Here is an 18,757-nt window from a genome sequence, read left to right as displayed (position 1 = left end):
TGTCTCTAAGGTATTTTTTGATTTCCTCTTTGATTTCTTCAGTGATCTCTTGGTTATTAAGTAGTGTATTGTTTAGCCTCCATGTGTTTGTATTTTTTACGTTTTTTCCCCTGTAATTGATTTCTAATCTCATAGTGTTGTGGTCTGAAAAGATGCTTGATCTGATTTCAATTTTCTTAAATTTACTGAGGCTTGATTTGTGACCCAAGATGTGATCTATCCTGGAGAATGTTCCGTGTGCACTTGAGAAGAAAGTGTAATCTGCTGGTTTTGGATGGCATGTCCTATAAATATCAATTAAATCTCTCTGGTCTATTGTGTCATCTAAAGCTTGTGTTTCCTTATTAATTTTCTGACTGGATGATCTGTCCATTGGTGTAAGTGAGGTGTTAAAGTCCCCCACTATTATTGTCTTACTGTCAATTTCTTCTTTTATAGCTGTTAGCAGTTGCCTTATGTATTGAGGTGTTCCTATGTTGGGTGCATATATATTTATAGTTGTTATATCTTATTCTTGGATTGATCCCTTGATCATCATGTAGTGTCCTTCCTTGTCACTTGTAACATTCTTTATTTTAAAGTTTATTTTATCTGATATGAGTATTGCTACTCCAGTTTTCTTTTGATTTGCATGGAATATCGTTTTCCATCCCCTCACTTTCAGTCTGTATGTTTCCCTAGGTCTGAAGTGGGTCTCTTGTAGACAGCATATATATGGGTCTTGGTTTTGTATCCATTCAGTGAGCCTGTGTCTTTTGGTTGGAGCATTCAATCCATTCACGTTTACGGTAATTATTGATATGTATGTTCTTATGTCCATTTTCTTAATTGTTTTGGGTTTGTTTTTGTAGGTCCTTTTCTTCTCTTGTGTTTCCCACTTAGAGAATTTCCTTTAGCATTTGTTGTAGAGCTGGTTTGGTGGTGCTGAGTTCTCTTAGCTTTTGCTTGTCTGTAAAGCTTTTGATTTCTCCATCGAATCTGAATGAGAACCTTCCCTGCTAGAGTAATCTTGGTTGTAGGTTCTTCCCTTTCATCCCTTTAAATATATCATGCCACTCCCTTCTGGCTTGTAGAGTTTCTGCTGAGAAATCAGCTGTTAACCTTATGGGAGTTCCCTCGTATGTGATTTGTCCTTTTTCCCTTGTTGCTTTCAATAATTTTTCTTTGTCTTTAATTTTTGTCAATTTGATTACTATGTGTCTTGGAATGTTTCTCCTTGGGTTTATCCTGCCTGGGACTCTGCACTTCCTGGACTTGGGTGGCTATTTCCTTTCCCATGTCAGTGAAGTTTTCAACTACAATCTCTTCAAATATTTTCTTGGGTCCTTGCTTTTTCTCTTCTCCTTCTGGGACCCCTATAATACGAATGTTTTTGCATTTAATGTTGTCCCAGAGGTCTCTTAGGCTGTCTTCATTTCTTTTCATTCTTTTTTCTTTATTCTGTTCCACGGCAGTGAATTCCGCCATCCTGTCTTCCAGGTCACTTATTCGTTCTTCTGCTTTAGTTATTCCGCAATTGATTCCTTCTAGTGTATTTTTCATTTCAGTTATTGTACTGTTCATCTCTGTTTGTTTGTTCTTTAATTCTTCTAGGTGTTCTTTATTTCTTCTAGGTCTTTGTTAAACATTTCTTGCATCTTCTTGATCTTTGCCTCCATTCTTTTCCTAGGTCCTGGATCATCTTCACTATCATTATTCTGAATTCTTTTTCTGGAAGGTTGCCTATCTCCACTTCATTTAGTTGTTTTTCTGAGGTTTTATCTTGTTCCTTCATCTGGTACATAGCTCTCTGCCTTTTCATCTTATCTAACTTTCTGTGAATGTGCTTTTTGTCCCACAGGCTGCAGGATTGTAGTTCTTCTTCATTCTGCCGTCTGCCCTCTGGTGGATTAGGCTATCTAAGAGGCTTGTGCAAGTTTCCTGATGGGAGACGATTAATGGTGGGTAGAGCTGGCTGTGGCTCTGGTGGGCAGAGCTCAGTAAAACTTTAATCCTCTTGTCTGTTGATGAGTGGGGCTGGGTTCCCTCCCTGTTGGTTGTTTGGCCTGAGGCGACCCAACACTGGAGCCTACCCAGGCTCTTTGGTGGGGCTAATGGCAGACTCTGGGAGGGCTCGCTCCAAGGAGTACTTCCCAGAACTTCTGCTGCCAGTGTCCTTGCCCTCACCGTGAGACACAGCCACCCCCCACCTCTGCAGGAGACCCTCCAACACGAGCAGGTAGGTCTGGTTCAGTCTCCTATGGGGTCACTGCTCCTTCCCCTGGGTCCCAATGTGCACACTACTTTGTGTGTGCCCTCCAAGAGTGGAGTCTCTGTTTTCCCCAGTCCTGTTGAAGTCCTGCAATCAAATCCCTCTAGCCTTCAAATTCTGATTCTCTAGGAATTCCTCCTCCCGCTGCCAGACCCCCAGGTTGGGAAGCCTGACGTGGGGCTCAGAACCTTCACCAGTGGGTGGCCTTCTGTGGTATAAGTGTTCTCCAGTTTGTGAGTTACCCACCCAGCAGTTATAGGATTTGATTTTATTGTGATTGCACCCCTCCTACTGTCTCATTGTGGCTTCTCCTTTGTCTTTGGATATGGGGTATCTTTTTTTGTGAGTTCCAGTCGATGACTGTTCAGCAGTTAGTTGTGATTCTGGTGCTCTCACAAGAGGGAGTGAGTACATGTCCTTCTACTCCGCCATCTTGAATCAATCTCCCCAATTGCTTACTATACATATATTTGGCACATAATCCCATAACATGTTGTAGTGAATCATTTGATCATTGATTTATTCTTTTTTTCAATTTATTTTTTATTTATTTCTGGCTGCATTGGGTCTTCTTTGCTGCGCGTGGGCTTTCTCTAGTTGCGGCGAGTGGAGGTTACTCTTTATTGCGGTGCCCGGGCTTCTCATTGCAGTGGCTTCTCCTGTTGCAGAACATGGGTTCCTGGTGCGCAGGCTTCAGTAGTTGTGGTGAGGGGGCTCAGTAGCTGTGGCTCGCGGGCTCTAGAGCGCTGGCTTAGTAGTTGTGGCTCACGAGCTTAGCTGCTCCGTGGCATGTGGGATCTTCCCGGAACAGGGCTTGAACCGTGTCCCCCGCGTTGGCAGGTGGATTCTTAACCACTCTGCCACCAGAGAAGTCCCATTAATTAATTCTTTTCATATATATTTATTGAGTAAATAGCAAGTACTCTACACTCTGTTAGGTGCTGGAAATAACAGTAGTAAATGAGATAGACATAGTCCCTGACCTTCTAGACCCTGTTCTATCCTGGGAGACACTTCAGACTAGCAAATACACACATGATTATTCAAAATTATAATCTCCATTAGCTTTATGAAAGTACAAGTTTCTAAACAGCATATAGTAGGGAGATAGGCCTGGCTATGGGTGGGGTATTCAGGGAATGCCTCTTGAGGAAGTGAATTTTGAGTTCACTAAAGTTTGTAGAGTTATTCTGCCCAATATGGTAGCCACTAGCCACATGTGGGTATTTACATTTAAATGGCTTAAATTAAATAAAATTAGAAGTTCAGTTCCTCCGTCACACTGACTACATTCCAGTACTCCATAGCCACCTTCAGCAAGTGGCTACCATATTATAAAACACAGACATAGAATGTCTCCACTGTTGCAGAAATTTCTATTGAGCAGTGCTGTTACATAGGATTTCACTAGCTGAGAAGGAGCCCAGGGGAGGGGAAAGGAAACAACTTGAGCCAAAAAAATATACTCCTGAACTTAGTGGAAATTGCTTATAATCTAAGAGAAATGTTTTTAGAATGCTCTGTGGATGATGACAGTGGATGATGGGTTTTGGTGAAGCATCAGAGGAGATGGGAAATATTCCCTCCTCTTGTTTTGTGAGTCAACCTTGGACAGATAATATCCAGCCAATCATTCGGGGCTTATTCCCACATGGGCCCCCTGTTCTGGACATTTAGCTTGGTTCCTGGGTATGTGAAATAGTTAGGACCAAGACAGGAGAAAGGAGAACAATATTGTGCTTGAATTGTTCAGCAAAATATAAAATGAGTGACATAAGAAGACAACTGACAGTACATTTCGAATTATATTGTAGAAACCACACATAACTAAATATTGGCAGTCACTGCCCTCTGAGTCGTCTGCCATTTGCCACAGGCCCTTGTCCTCAGCCCATATGAGACAGCCTGGGACCTGGGACCCTTTGCTGCAATGCTTGCACCTGGACAAATGTCTCCTCTCCTCAAGCAACAGAATACAAAGAAACTACAAGGGACAAAAAAATAACTGTGTGCATGTACGGTTGGGGCAAATTATGGATAACAAGATACAAAAAGACCAAAAAAGCCCAACTGCCACTTCTGAAGAGCCAGGAGCAAAAAACGGGTACTGCACATGCCCCCTGCACTCAACACCACCAAAGGGGTGGGCAAAATACCTAGGCCACGCCTCCGGCCCGACCCCTAGACACACTCCTACCCTCACGCCATGTAAGGAACAAGCTCGTGCGCTCCACCCGCCGGTAGTGAGTGAGCAAGGGAACCTGTTGCTTGTTCTTGCTTCCCCCTCTGCTGCAGCAGGGGCCCCAATAAAGCCTTACCTGAATTTCTTGTCTGGCCTCTTATCAATTTCTACTGATTAAGGGAGGCCAAGAACCCTGGTCGGTAACACACAGAGTAAGTATCAGTGCTCCTGAGAGCTCTGTCTTGGGCCCTATTTTCTTTTCACTTTACACCTTCCCTTGAGTGCGAGCATTCCCTCCCTGACTTCACATACGATCCACATTCTGACAGTTCCCAAGTCTCTGTTTCTAGTCCCAGGCTCTCTGCTGTGCTTCAGACCACTCAATTTCCACTAATAAGCTCTAATAGCGCTGTCCCACAGACACTGAAAATTCACCCCAACCGTGCCCACCCAAACTGCCCCTCCTTCTCAGGTCCCGACATCAACAATGGCGACACTTTCTGAACCAGAAGCCAGAAGCCTGGGTGTCATCCTTGACTTCTGTACTGAAATCCCACCAGCCACCAAATATCTATTGATTCTGCCTCCCAAATAACCTCTTGAATTTGTTGACTTATCTGCCTTCCCTTCTGCACTGTCCTAGTTTTTCATTCACTGCCTGAATTATGTAACCATTTCCTAACCATTCCCCTTGGTCCAGTCTTGGCTGCCTCCAAACCACGCTCCACGTTACAGCCATAGCCATCTCTTGAAATCTGATCATGTCCTTCCATTGCTTAAAACCTTTCAGGGCCTCCTCATTACGCTGGTCCAAATGACTTTCTGCAGTTACAAGGCTCATCTTTTTTTTTTTTTTTTTTGAGGTACGCGGGCCTCTCACCATTGGAGCACAGGCTCCGGACACGCAGGTCCAGCGGCCATGGCTCACGGGCCGAGCCGCTCCGCGGCATGTGGGATCTTCCCGGACCGGGGCACAAACCCATGTCCCCTGCATCGGCAGGCGGACTCTCAACCACTGTGCCACCAGGGAAGCCCACAAGGCTCATCTCGATTTGGCCTCGATTACTTCTCCAGCTGCTTCTCCTACCCATTCTCCTTGTACATTCCTCTGCAAATACACTGAGCTCCATTTAGTGCTAGGAATCCAGCAGGTTTACCTTTGTACTGGGATCTTTGCACATGCTCTTTCCAGAAGCACTTTCACCACCGTCACCCCCTTCTTTTCCTCTTTTCCTGGCTTATTCAGCTTAAATGTTATCTTTTTCAAGGCAGCTCACCCCAATTCCCCAGCGTGGGGTTAGCTGCCCCTGTCATATACCCTCTGTAGTGGGATGAACGATGGCCCCTCACATCCTAATTCCCAGAACCTGTGAATGTTATACTTTCATCAGAAAAAAGTGTCTTTGCAGATGTACTTAAGGATCTTGAGATGAGATCATTCTGGATTATCCAGGTAGACCTTAAATACAATGACACATGTCTTTATAAGAGACACAGAGAAAAGAGGAAAAGGCCATGTGAGGAAGGAGACAAAGGTTGGAGTGACGCAGCCGCAAGCCGAGGAACACCTAGAGCCACTAGAAGCTGGAAGAGGCAAGAAAGGATTCCCCCCTGGAGCCTTCAGAGGAAGCACGGCTCTGCTGACACCATGATTTCAGACTTCTAGCCTCCAGAACTGTGAGAAAAGAAACTTCTGTTGCTAGGCCACCAAGTTTGTGTCAATTTGTTTCAGCAGCCGCAGGAAACCAAGGCATCCCCCGCCTTCTTCTATGAGACCTCTTATCACAGTGCTTCAAAGTGGCCTTTTTATCAATACTTGTTTGCCTTCCTGACTTGCAAAGTCTCATGAAGGCAGTAGCGATTGACCTAATCGCAGGCTGGGGTTCCGAAAATAAAGCCGGGTGAGCACTAAGGCAAACTACTAGAAACTTCTCCCGCAGGACTGAATTTTCCCAGCAGGTGAACTCAGCATCTTTGTGTGCTGAGAAAAGATTACAGTTTGCCATGACGTCTGTTCTCCCCAGAAGGGCTGGTTGGGACCTGGGGCTTCAGAGCAGCCCACTACAGCATCCATATATTAGTACGTTCTTTGTGTACCATGGATTAAAAAAGGCTGGCAAATACTGCTAAGGTTAGGAGTCACTAAAGCTTCTTGAAATTGAAACATGAATAGGACTATCTACATAATTTGTGGGCCCCAGTGCAAAACAAAAATGCAGGCCTCTGATTCAAGAATCATGAAGAATTTCAAGATGGCCACAGAAGAGCATTAAATCAAGTGTGGGCTCCTGTGTAGTTACTTGCATGAAGCCGACCCTGATCACAATAGAAAGATGTGCTGAAAATGGATACGACGTTGTTCTGTGAAATGAGCCAAATGGGTAGGAGGGTAGTCAGGGGCACAAGGTGAGGGACTACTGCAATAACCCAGGAAGGCAGAGGTGAAGAGACCGTGGGCTAAGGTGGTTTCATGGCAGTGCTAAGGGAAGAAAAAGGCAAAGCCAGGAGGTGATGTGTGCTCAGAGGCAGGGACGCTTCAAGGTCTTTCCAGACTTAGAGCAGGGAGAGGCGTCGGGGAGCCCTGGAGGAACCTGGAACACTCATGTGTCATTGACATTGTCCTGGGAGCTGCAGTAGGCGGGAATGACTAGAGCTCAACGGAGACCAGAGTGAACAGGGGCACTTATTCCACAAAGGAACCACATACAGCTGTCAGGCTGTAGCCTAGCAACTCGACGGCTATAGTGAGGGTGATGGACAGAAAAGGTGGCAGGGGAAGAGGACACACCCTCAGATGCTTCCAGGTGCCAGAATGTGTGAGGATGAGTTGTGGTGGGGACCATCGAGCGCTCAGAACCATCCCCAGTGACAGCCACCACCGTACATGGTTATGTGGGAACACAGGGGCAGAATGGCCAGAGATGCAGATTTTGAAAGAGAAGCCGGGGATCCAGAATGGTGAAACCTCCCAATTTTTAAGTGTGGACAACTAAGCTAACTATTCTTCTATAAATACTATAAGCCAAACTAAACGCACCCATAGGCTAGATCAGGCTCCTGGGACTCAGCTTGCAGCCTCTGTACAGGGGGCAGCGGAGAAGAGCTGGGCGGGGCTCAAATCCTGTCTCTGCCACTTGACCAGCGGCGCCCTTCTAAGCCTCACTTCTCCATATAGTGGGGACTATTTTAGGATCTGCCTCTCAGGGTAGTAGTGAGGAATAAATGCATCTTTTAGGTAAAGCACAGATGACAGTAACTGGTATGTAAAACTGTGCTGTGCACTTTATATATTCTATTTTATTTTATGCTCACAACCATGCAGTCAAATTGGCTTTATTACAAAATACCCATTTTCCAGAGGTGGGTTGGAAAGAAAGTCTCAGAGATGAGAAATCACTTGCCTCAAATCACACACACCAAGTCTGAGCAAGCCTGAAGGCCTTATTTCGGCCTCCAAAGGTATTGCTTTTTAGAAAGTCTCTCTTACCCTGTACTGACTCGTATTTTATTTTAGAGGTTTCTAGAAAGAATGTTCCAGCCAATGGTACTTTCACAAGAAAAATTTTAATAATAAAAAACTCCAGAAAGGAAAAAACAGTCTCTTCCTCTTCAACCTCCACACTTAAACACACACACACACACATTCAAAACAAAAGTAATGAAAGGTGCCAGAACATTTCCCCTCCCCACCCTACCCTCAGTCCAATGGACTCTTAAATAACACTATTTTAGGGAATACATTATTCTTTGTATTTTCCCAATTCCTCAGGACAACCACCGCAATCCTATTCTTTAAATCTTTTTTTTCTTTTATACAATTTTTAAAGGTTACTTTCCATTTACACTTATTACAAAACATCGGCTATATTCCCTATATTGTACATTACATCCTTGAACCTGTCTTATACCCAGTAGTTTGTACCTACAACTCCCCCATCTCTATATTTCCCCTCCCCGCTTTCCCACTGGTCACCACTAGTTTGTTCTCTACACAGTATCTGTGAGTCTGCTTCTGTTATGTTATATTCACTAGTTCGTCGTATTTTTTTAGATTCCACATGTAAGTAATATCATACAGACTGCAATCCTATTCTGCCTCAGAGGGGCAGGAGTTGATAGTATAATGGATAAGGGGCCTATGCACAGGCCCTAGGGCAAGAGATTAACAGGTAGGACCCTAATGCCTTTATGGAGTAGACCAACTCCCTTGTGTCCACTCAGCAGTGGTGACAGGTGTCAGCGCCAAGCATAGGGCCCTAGGGCCTCTGTGCCCCGGAAGGCAATTAGGCATTTGCTCAGTGGCGTATGCTTCATGTATACGCTCCAGTCCCACAAACTGATCATTCCATTTCCCGTTTCTTCTCGGGGCCTTTGCCTCTGGAGCTGGGTCTTCCAGCAACCAGATCTTCCAGCAACCAGAATTTCTTTTCTTAAAGAGAGAAAAGGAAAGAAAAGATTTGCATTGTTTGTAGGTCTGAAAGTAGCAGGAATTTTAACTTGTTCCTGGAACAAATTCTGGGGCATTTGAATTGGGAGTAGAATTGGGGTAGGCGTGGGGAAGGTCCCAGCTGGGCAAGCCAGAGTGATGAAATTCACAGCCAACAGCTTTGTTTGATTCTTTTGACTATGGCCAAGCCAGTAGGGCTGAGAGCACGATGTTCTCAATAATAGCCTTGACAATAACGTGATTTGTTTCCCTTCCAAAGCCGAACATGGCATCTCAGCCTGCAAAGGGGAGCTTTCTTCTGAACCTGTGGGATGGGAGCGCTGATTTCGTCCTCCAGACTAGGAAATGAAGGCATTAAGCGGGGAGGACTCGAATCGAAATGTCATCTGGCCATAACACTTGCCTAAACAATACATATTTTGTTTTGAAGGAACGTCTCTTCGGTCTTTTCATGGGTAGGATTTCAGACTAAGATGTTCCTCTTTCCTAACCACCAGATTGAAACTGAATATTGCCTCGGTCCAAGGGGTACAATACTGCTGTTATTTCTGTAATTCACAGCAGAAGCTAAGTCCTGAAGCTTGACCCAAGCCAGCTGACATTTTTAGGCCCTGGGCTGGTAACTACCAAATGGTTGTCTTTTCTTCACACTTTTCTGCATTCTTTCAGAGAATTGGGAGGCTGTTTTCTCCGTGTTTTCTCAACAGGGAAAACTGAAAGCTAATAGGCATTTATGCCATTAAGAAAAATAATGGTTGCAGTTAGCTAGTAGTTAATCATGATTGTAAGTGATTGCAAATCTCTTGAGTTGCACTAACGCTACAAACAAATAAATGAGGGTTTCAATGCTTTCCCCACTGGTGAAAAGCACGGATTAAGCTCAACTCTGGCCAAAGCCGTGCTCTAGTGCCGCAGGGAAACACTGGGTCACCAAAGACGTGATCTCTGCCCCCACTGAAATTACAGGAACGCAAGAGCAGGGCACCCCCAGGCACACACATGCACACACCCCCAGTAGATAGCATAGTCTCCAAGGTGTACATGGGTGTGCAAGTTCATGTCTAAATCAATGGCTTGAATTCAGATTGCATTTGCCAATATAAATTATACCCTAAAGGCTGAATAAGTTCTTGGGCTGGCAAACCACAGCCCATTTGCTTCTTCAGACAACCGTAGGATTTGTCCACCTTTTGTAACATTGTTTCTATGGACTAACTTATTGATCTCCATGGTCCTGATAGTAAATTCCAGAAGCTTTATGTCACCACCCTGCTGGAGAGAGCGTCCCCTCCTCTCTCCTTTTACTGGGATTCTATTTTCTTAAGGGTTCCAGTGGGGGTGGGGTGATGGTACTCGACCATTGATGGGAGTATTGAGTGGTAGGGGACTTGGGTGAAGCTGGAAAATCTGGGAGGCCTCCGGGACATTCAGGGAGCAGTTCGTCTTTAGGAAGGAGTTTAAGTCTTAGCCGTGGCACTTATTAGTCCTGGAGCCTCAGGCGACACCTTCTTGTTGAGTCTCTCAGCTGGCCTGGACCCTATGAATCTGTTTCCACTTCTGGAAAATGGGAACAATGATAGTAACAAATGATGCTCCTCTCATGGGGTTGTCGTGAAGATAAGGGGATGGAATCTGAGAAAGCACCTAACATGATGTGCCGTCCCAGAGCTGGCATTCAGTAAATACCAAATTTGGATCTGTTAGAGGAAGAGAGAGCATGTACAAAAGTATAAACAAGTACAAATACATTGAATGCAAGCTATATACAGGCTGAGAAATAGGTGTGGAGTGGTGTGGAGATGAGGTAATTTGTGGGCCAGCAGATAAAGCTATCCAGGGAGACTCTGAGAAACTTCCACATGGACGCCTCTCTATAGGACATATCTCTTAGCATGGCCAGGCTTTTGGGGTTCTTCGCGGTCATGTGGGTTTGGTCAAGGCTTCCGTGTGCAGCTCTTGGCTCTGCTTCTGTTCCCGCTGATAAGAATGAGCTCAGCTCCACCCGTGGAAGGTCTTAAGATTTAGAAGTCAGACCACAGAATGCTCAGTTAAATTTCAATTTCAAATAAACGGTAAATAATTGTTTAGTATAAGGATGTCCTGTGCAATATTTGCAATGTACTTATATTTTTTAAAAATCCATCGTTTATCTGAGATTGAAATTGAACTGATTGTCCTGTGTCGTATTTGGAGACCCTACCCCTGTCACCCCCAAATCGCAAGGGACCAAGGGCAGAACTCAGCAGGATACTCCACACTGACCTCTTGGGGAAGAGAAATTAACTACACCCTGGGAGGTTGGATAGATTCAGGAAAAATCATGAGGACAGTGCTGAAGGACACAAAGGACTTCCGTTGTCAAAAAGCTCTATCACCTCCCCTCTCTTCAACTCTCCTCTTTGGATCAGGGACACTCCTTGAATGAACACCAAGATTGATGTCCCTGGACTGTGTGGCTTTGGGAATTCAGCCCCAGAGGGAGAATGCTGCCTGCCTTGGTTAAGGATCTGAAAGAAATTACGTGTGACCTTAGGCCAGGGTTTCTCTAGATTCCAATCAGTCCTCCACCTCAGAGTCAAGCCTTAGAGGATCAAATCCACTGCTCTCCTCAGTGCCCATCATTTTTATGCTTTCCTGATGAATACGGGGACCTTTCATTGGTCCTGTGATCTGAGGAGGTGGAGCTTAGTAAATTCTTAGGATAACAACACAGCTTGAAGAGAAAGATCTGAGGAGGCAAAGAGAAACTTGAAAATATAAAAATGATGATATCACTGACAGAAGTTTGGAGGGAGGTGATGTTAGAAGAATGTAAAAGAACCAATTTCTTTTTTTTTTTATAAGGTTGATTTTCTTTCTTTTTTCTTTTTTTTTTTCTTTTTGCCCACGTTGGGTCTTAGTTGTGACACGCGGGATCTTCGTTGAGGCATGTGGGATCTTTTTGTTGCAGCGCGTGAGCTCTTCATTGCAGCATGCGGACTTCTCTCTAGTTGTGGCACATGGGCTCCAGAGCACATGGGCTCTGTAGTTGCAGCACGAGGGCTCTCTCACTGAGGCACATGAGCTCAGTAGCTGTGATGTGTGGGCTTAGTTGCCCCAAGGCATGTGGGATCTTAGTTTCCCGACCAGGGATCAAACCTGAGCCCCCTGCATTGGAAGGCGGACTCAAACCCTGGACCACCAGGGAAGTCCCAAAGCACTAATTTCTTAATCATATATAGTGGGGAGTAAGCCAGTGCTGTTGAAAGCTGGTGGAATAAGACACAAGTACATAATTTAGAGTTATACACATAATCAACAGAAAAACTTAAAAAAGAGTAATAAAACTAACCAAACTCAAGAAATGGGAAGTACTGTAAGAAAGGCAAAGAGAGTGAAGAGGTATTCACTCTTCTTTTAGAATAGGAAGTAAAAAGAAAAAAACTGTTAAAAGTTTATAAATAAAGACATATAAGTGTATCAGCTAAAAACTAAAACAATGGTTCTTGTTCTGCTTGCATCTCATGGCTGTGGCTGCCAGTCTCCAAGATGGCTTCCGATGATCCTTGCCTCTTGGATTGCACACTCTTGTGTAGTCCCCTCCCACATGGCACCAAGAATTGGTCTATGTGACCAATATAATACTAGAGAAGTAATGATGTATAACTCCTGAAATTTAGGATAATTTGTTACGCAGCAGTAGATAACTAATACAGTGGCTGTCGGTTTGCTGAGTCTCTGCACCGCAAAACGTCTCACAATGAGACTCAGGAGGAATGAGTAGCCCCTGGAACATCTGTTCTCATGGCAGAGAAGAGCCAAAGGGGAGTGGAAGCTCACAAGGGAATTAAACCGTCTGCTTAGAACTGGAATACGTGACTGCTGCTCACATTTCATTGGTTAAAGCAAGGACATGGCTGAGTCTGTTTAGGGTAGGTAGGTATTTTTCTTCCACAAAAGGGCAGAGATGAATAATTCTCCTACTGGGAAAAAGGACATCAATAATCAGTAATTGGGAATTATAATACATTTGATTCCAAGAGGCATAATGTATTTGATAACATACAACTAAAATATCTCTGGAAGCATATTCAGAATAATGATAACATTGGTTACTTCTGGAGGAAGAGACCTGGGTGTCTGAGGAATGGGATGGGAGGGAGATTTTTCACTAAATGCCTTTTGAATATTTTAAATGAGATCTAAGTAAATATAGAAGTATTTACTTCTATAAGTATTAAAAATACTTACTTGAAATTAAAATTTAAAGTGGGGAGGGGGTGTGAGCCTTCTATTTTGAAATGTATCATTACTAGGGAGATACTTGGAGAACCACTAGTTATTTATGGAGAATGGAGTGAGGGTAAGGCATGAGGAGTGAGAGGCTTAGATGTTTTGTTTAGGTCCTGTTAGTTACTATTTAAAATAAAACAAACTTCTGGGCTTCCCTGGTGGCGCAGTGGTTGAGAGTCCGCCTGCCGATGCAGGGGACATGGGTCCGTGCCCCAGTCCGGGAAGATCCGGCTGGGCCCGTGAGCCATGGCCGCTGAGCCTGCGCGTCCGGAGCCTGTGCTCCGCAACGGGAGAGGCCACAACAGTGAGAGGCCCGCGTACCGCAAAAACAAAAACAAAATAAAATAAAACAAACTTCTGCTTCCAGCAAGATGGAGTAGATGTACTTTTCCCTATTTCTTCACCAAGGACAACTAAAATCCCTGGACATTATATTTAAAACAAACATTAGATGTTACTGAAAGATAGAGAGAAGACAGACCAGCTAGGCACCTGGGGACCTGAGAAATGATATGGTCGTGAGTTCCCTGAGTTCTCTTTTTGCCTCATACAGCCAAGACTTGGAGCTGAAGAAGCCAGTGATGAAAGAAATGTTCACACATTGAGGTATTCTGGCTTATATGCTAGCCAGAACAGCCTGTCTTTTCGCCTGTCAAACATGCATTGTACAGTTGCTTTAACCATTAAAGAAAAGAATGTATTTAAAAAATCAAAATGGGGTGGGCTTCCCTGGTGGCGCAGTGGTTGAGAGTCCACCTGCCGATGCAGGGGACGCGGGTTCGTGCCCTGGTCTGGGAAGATCCCACATGCCGCAGAGCGGCTGGGCCCGTGAGCCATGGCTGCTGAGCCTGCGCGTCCGGAGACTGTGCTGCACAACGGGAGAGGCCACAACGGTGAGAGGCCTGAGTACCGCAAAAAAAATCAAAATGGGTTAACTGTGGTTTGAGCATTCAAAATGGAGCCGGGTGGCCATTGTGGATGCTGTTTCAGACATGTTCCTGCATCATTGAGAACTTGAATTTTCTAACTATATCAAACTCAAGGACACCACCTTGAGATATTGTTCTCAAAACAATATCTGCTAGCAGCTGCCAGCTGCAACCTTATGGTCTCTAGGTCTCCCTTTGTAACTATGCAACCATTTCGGACCCCAACCAATTCTTACTGTTTAACAGCACCCTTACTTCTTGCAGTTCCAATTACAATCCTTGATAAACAACTCATGTAACTAACTGTAACCTTGCAGATTTTGCCTACATAAGCCTCCCACATTTTGTAATACAGTGAAACACAATTCGAGTGCTTCTTGAATCTGTGTTTCCTGGGCTATAGTCCTCAATTCGGCTTGAATAAAACTTTTCTATCCTATGATAGATTGTTTACTGATTATTTCCATTCATCAGCAACCTGGATTTGTCCTCCTCCCGGCAGTTACACGGTGGTCCATTCTCTCCCCTACCACAACCTCCTGCCACAGCAGTATCAGAAAAAGCCACTTAAAAACAGAAGGTTTAAATAAGATCCAGAATCTTGTAACATATTTTGATATACAGCTTTCTATCAGTTCCTGTGTCTGCAACAACAAATTACCACACACTTTGTGATTTAAAAAACAGAAATGTATTCTCTCACATTTCTGAAGGCCAGAAGTTAGAAAGAAAGGTGCTGGGAGGGCAGCTCTCCTTCTGGAGGCCTTAGGGAAGATCTGTTTTTTTGCCTCTTCGAGAGTCTTGTGGTAGTTGGCATTCTTTGACTTGTAGCCACTCCAATCTCTTTCTCTGTGGTTACACTGCATCCTCCTTTTCTATCTATCTCCTCTGTGTGTCTCTTACAAAGACACTTGTCATTAAATTTAGGTCCCACCTGGATAATCCAGGATGGTCTCCTCATCTCAAGATCCTTACCTTCATTACATCCGCAAAGAACCTTTTTCCAAATAAGGTCACATTGATTCATTCCAGGGATCATGGCATGGACATATCTTTTGGGGGAAATACCATTCGACCCACTCTAAGATTTAGATCAATTCTACCAAAAATCTCAGCAAGATTTTCTGTAGACATAGACAAGATTATTCTAAAATTATATGGAAAGGAAAAGAATTTAGAATAGCTAAAACAATTTTGAAAAATAAGAATGAAATGAAAGAAATCAGTCTACTGGATTTCAAGATGATATATAGCTATAGAAATCAAGATTGTGTGATATTGGTGGGGGAACAGACACAGGGATCAATAGAACACAACAGAGAGCCTAGAAATAGACTCACACAAATATGCACTACTGGTTTTTGACAAAAAATGCTCCCCCCCCCAAAAAAGGAAAGAAAATAAAAGAAAAAGGAAGGATTGTGGTTCTGGAGTAATTGGACACCTACAGGCAAATATATGAAACTCAACCTAAGTCTCACATTTCATACAAAATTAACTCAAAATGGATCATGAACATGTAAAATGCATAACTATAAAACTGCTAGAGGGGCTTCCCTGGTGGTGCAGTGGTTGAGAATCTGCCTGCTAATGCAGGGGACACGGGTTCGAGCCCTGGTCTGGGAGAATCCCACATGCTGCGGAGCAACTAGGCCCGTGAGCCACAACTACTGAGCCTGCGTGTCTGGAGCCTGTGCTCCACAACAAGAGAGGCCGCGACAGTGAGAGTCCCGTGCACCACGATGAAGAGTGGCCTCCGCTTGCCACAACTAGAGAAAGCCCTAGCACAGAAACGAAGACCCAACACAGCCAAAAATAAAAATGAATTTAAAAATTCAATTGTATATTAAGTGAAACTTAAAAAAAAAAACTGCTAGAAAAAACAATAGAATATTTTCAGGATCTAGGGCAAAGAGTTATTAGACTTGACAATAAAAGTACAATGTATAAAAGGAAAAATTGATAAATTAGAAATTTTAAAAATTTGATCTGTGAAAGACTCAAGCGGAAGAAAAGGCAAGGTACATATTGGGAGAAAATATTTACAAACCTCATATCTGACAAAGGACTAATATCTAGTATATACAAAGAATGCTCAAAACCCAAAAGTGAACAAAACAAACAATCCAGTTAGAAAATGGGCAAAACATATGAAGAGACATTTCACCATGGAGAATATACAAATATCAATAAGCACATGAAAAAAGTTTCAGCATCATTAGTCATATGGAAAATGAAAATTATAACTGTGATGAGATATTTCTACTCACCTATGAGAATGGCTAATATAAAAAATAGTGACAACACCAAATGGCGGCAAGAATGTAGAGAAACTGGATGACTCATACATTGCTGTGGAAATGTAAAATGGTACAGCCATGGAAAACAGTTTGTCAATTTCTTAAAAAACTAAACACGCAACCATCAAATGATGCACGAATTGCATCTCTAGGAATTTATCCTAGAGCAATGAAGACTTACGTTTACACAAAAAGCTGTACATGAATATTTATCGCAGCTTTATTTGTGACAGCCCAAAATAGGAAGCAACCCAGGTGTACTTAAATGGGTGAATGATTAAACAAATGGTGATACATCCATACCTTGGAACACCAAGCAGCAATAAGAAAGAACAATCTATCGATACACACAAGAATCCGGATGAATCACCAGAAAATTATGCTGAATGAAAAAAGCCAGTCCCCAAAGATTATATACTGTGTGATTCCATTTATGTAATACTTTTGAAACGACAAAATTACAGAAATGTAGAATAGATTAGCAGTTGCAAGGGATTATGGGGAGGGTGGGAGGGATGCAGCTATAAAAGGGCAACATGAGGGATCCTTGTGATAATGGAAACGTTCTGTATCTTGACTGTCTCGATGCCAAATGTCCTGGTTGTGATATTGTACTATGATTGGAGGAAACTGGGTAAAGGGTAAAGGGTATTTCTCGATATTACTTCTTAGAATTGCATGTGAATCTACAACTGTCTCAAAAAGTTTAATGAAAAAACCATACTTCAATTAAAAAGAAATGTGAAACAAACTAAAACAATGTTCATATATTATTTAATTTATAATTAAAAATAAACAACGTACCAGGAAAATATATTTAACATAAATTACAAAGTGTTAATATTATTATTGTAACATGATCTTCAGGTAATCATTAAGAACAGACAGCATAATAGAAAAATAAGCAAAAGTTATAAGCAAGCGATTCTCAAACTAAGAAATGCAATGGCCAGTAAGTAGTGTGACATGAGTTTCATTTGCTTCCCTTCTGGTTAGCACCCCTTTCCACTCAAAACACTCTAAATTGCACAGTAAGTTATATGACCATCTCACTGATAAACCGCTAAAAAGGTGTTCACCTTCGCAAATAGTGAAAGAAAAGTGAAAAACCAAGTTATTGTTTTCCCCTATCAGCTTGTTAAAGAATAAATTTTGCTAATTCTCACTGTGGGCAGAGGCGTGGGAAAGGTGGATCTTATGTTCTGTTGGTGAGAGTATAAATTGGTTCAGTTCTCTTGAGGGTCATTTGTCAATATGTACTAAAACCCTTTAAAAAGTACATTCTTATGAACAGCAATTCCATTTCTAGAAAATTAGACAAGTATTCATAGATGGATATTCAAGAATTTTCACTGAAATGTCATGTAGACATTGAAGACAATCCAAATAGCAAATGTTCATTAATATATAAATACTGGTACATACATACAGGCAGATATAATGGAATATATATACATATAAATATATATTATATACATGTCTAAAGATAGTAAAATTAGCATATCTTGGTTAGTGGGTTACTTGTTAATGCTAATTTGCTCCTTTATACTAGTCTAAACTAGTGACAAAAGTCACATACTATTTTTATAATATTAACATAGCAAATCTATTTTAAAAGGATCCTAAAAAAAAAAAAAAAGGATCCTGAGAAAAGTATACCTAGAAGATCAAGGTAGCCTCAAGGAGATTAAGTGAAGCAATAAGAATGCGGAGTGTTACTTAGGAGAGTGGCCTCTATGGGATGTGGGAATTGATTCTGGCGTCCAAGAATAACATTAGGGTTGGTCCTACCTAGCAGCCTGAGAAATATGGTCACCTTGCTGTTCTGTCTTTAGAGTGGCTCCTTCACAATTAGGACATATGAGATAGGTACTTTATAAACTATAAAATGCCACAAAAATGTTGGGTATCACTCTCATCACAAGTGGTGCCTCCATGCTGCTGAGATGGGATTTGAGGGCAGTTCTGGAACACCAACGAGCCAGCTGGATCCTGGGAGCCCATGAATGGAGTACGCTGGTGTTCAGCTCACATTCAGCCCTTTGGCCAGCTTTGGGCTCGGCGCTGAGATGTCACATGGTGTGGAGCCCAGAGCAAAGGTTCGGGCATCATAAGACACGGGTTTAAATTCTGCGGACTCATTCACCTTAGAAAACCTGGGGAAATTGCTGTAATTCCACTACCTGTTTCCTCCACTTAGAAGTGAAGAAAATAATAATTCTCATGTCACATGAGTGTTCTGAAGATCCAGTGAAATAGAGCACGTGAAAGTGCTTTGTAAATACAATATTCTGCAAAGCTCAGTTATATGTGTTGGAGAGGCAGTATTGATACCATGAATGCATCGGTTTTGTAGTGTGAACCCAGCGTGGCCAC

This window comes from Grampus griseus (genome assembly GCF_964374135.1).
Source record: "Grampus griseus genome assembly, chromosome: 18".
Lineage (NCBI taxonomy): Eukaryota > Metazoa > Chordata > Mammalia > Artiodactyla > Delphinidae > Grampus > Grampus griseus.
Note: the sequence above shows the minus strand (reverse complement) of the source record.